Source organism: Puntigrus tetrazona, unplaced genomic scaffold (assembly GCF_018831695.1).
Source record: "Puntigrus tetrazona isolate hp1 unplaced genomic scaffold, ASM1883169v1 S000000130, whole genome shotgun sequence".
NCBI lineage: Eukaryota > Metazoa > Chordata > Actinopteri > Cypriniformes > Cyprinidae > Puntigrus > Puntigrus tetrazona.
The window spans coordinates 307501-310000 of NW_025047807.1; the positions used below are offsets into that span (position 1 = coordinate 307501).

The following is a 2500-nucleotide window of genomic DNA, read 5'->3' on the forward strand; positions in this document are numbered from 1 at the left end:
TATATATATAAAATTTATTTACTTGAAATAATGTATTATTATTGTTATAGTATTTTAATTCCTCATTAGTACATAAATTACTTAGTATTAGGATTTGATTTGGTCTCCCAGCACAAATAACAATCTTTCATCAAGATATATGCAAAAGGAAAAAAAAGTTTTGAAAACAATAAGTTGGTTATAATAATAATAATAATAATAATAATAATAATAATAATAGTTAATAATATATATATATATATATATATATATATATATATATATATATATATATATATATATATAAAATAAATTATAGCATTTACAGAGAGATTTGTAGATGTCTGTCATTCACTTCTATTACTGGGGGGTTGATTTGGACGAGACCACTCAGCACATTTATAGCTTATGAGTATAATCATAACTTCTGAATGCCGCTTAAAAAGTCCCAGAGCTCTTTTGCTCAAACCCTTGTGTGATTTTAAAGCTTTCTGAGCGTTGCTTAAAAAGCCCATGAGCTCTGAGCTCAAACCCTCGGCTGATTTTAACGGGTTTGGAGCCCGCTTCGAGTTCAGTTGTGGCAGCAAATGAGGCGTAGTTGAGTAAATGGATGGAGGACATATGACACTAATCATCAGCTCACCGCATCCAGGTGGCCAACTTCACAACCAGCCACGCGCCTCCGTGTGTGTGTGTGTGTGTGTGTGTGTGTGTGTGTGTGTGTGTGTGTGTGTGTGTGTGTGTGCACGCGCTGAGGTCAAGACACCTGAACGACACCAATCCTCGTAAGCTATATAAACACCTCCCATCTATGACTAACAGCTCTGGCGCGTCTTCATGGAAGTGCAAATATGCTAACGAAAGCCCGAAATAGTCTGTTTATTTCATTTACACCATTAATATCACGGAATTTCTCTCTGTTTGCTGTTGGCAAGGTGATAATTAAGATAAACGCGAAGAGCTGGAGTGTTGACGCCGCCGCAAAACAAACCGAGTGTCTGTAATGTCTTTCAGAGCGCCGCGTCCGCCACACACTCACCTTTTCCTCCATCAGAAGCCGTGCCTCGGAGGAAAACTACCTCAAATAACCAAACTAAAGCCATGACTGCCGCCTTCAGTGGATAAACATGAAGACAGTGGCCCTCTCACCCGCCGCTAGCCCTTCCCAGCATGCCGTGCGGCGTGTTTGGGCAGCGTGAATGGCTGTAGTGTGTGCACTGGCGCCTGCGGCGGTCTCTGACTGCTGAAGTCATGGGCTTGTGGAGGAAGTCGTCCACTGCTCCAAGGGATTCGGACCCGGATATAGGACTAGTTATGTAACGATCAACCAGCTATTAATCTGTCTGGACTTTAGCGTGAAGACCGGAGCCAGTTGCCTCTTTTATTTGGATGTATACCAATTCTAAACCATAAAATATAAATCTTACTTAATCTTATTTGAGATTTTATATATATATATATATATATATATATATATATATATATATATATATATATATATATATATATATATATATATATATATAAATGTGTGTGTAAAAGTATAAAAAAATTCATTTAGTTTAACCCAATGCACTAAAATAATTAAAACCAAAAATTAAAATTGACAAAAATTATAAAGAATTACAAAAACAACAAATGACTAAAAGGTTAACATTAACATATAAGATACAATAAAAAAATGCATAAGAGTAGATGAACTGTAGTTGACCAATTATAATTAAATAACACTGGTTTAAAGCTGATGCAAAATTACCAACATAAAAATGTAAACAAACAAACAAACAAACAAATAAATAAATAAATAATAGAAAGGTGTTTATTTCTAAAGAGAAAATGCATATACTCAAAGGGAAAATACATTTCTGCCCCTGGTTTTCTGACACCATTGGCAGAAATGTTTATACATTTTTATAAATAATAATAATAATATTTATAAAATAATACATAATAATAATAATAATAATAATAATAATAATAATAATAATATTTATAACACCTTAAGCTAGTTTCAGGGCAATTCTTATTTTAACTTGATGTTCAATACTAACTAAAACCGAAGAAAAAAAAAAATAATAATAATAATTTATTAATTAATAATAATATTATTATTATTAATAATAATAATAATAATAATAATAATAATAATTATAATAATTATATTATTGTTTATATAATAATTATTGTTATTGCTATTATTATTATCATCATTATTATGTATATATAAAAATATAAATATATATCTGGGAAGAAAAACACCACTGTCATATGTAAACCAATCTAATGTAGCAAAGTAAAGCCCTTTGAATAAAAGCATCTGCCAAATGCATAAATGCTGATGAAACGTAGCAGCAGAGACTCTCTGAGATCATGTTTTAGCCACAGCACTGTGTTAAAGGGCAAAGCACTCGCAAAACGCTTCCTGGAAACACAGCCATCGTGACCGGACCACTACGATCTGCTCTGAAAACACTGCCTTCTAAATGGCAATTCATTTAAACATATTATATTAAACATATTA

The 2500-nt window shown here is 32.4% G+C and overlaps 1 protein-coding gene across 2 annotated transcripts in view; it reads right to left on the reverse strand.

The window, feature by feature from the left end:
- Positions 1–2500, reverse strand: part of lmf1 (lipase maturation factor 1) — a 26136-nt gene that overhangs the window by 6116 nt on the left and 17520 nt on the right. The gene's annotated exons all lie outside the window — the stretch shown is intronic.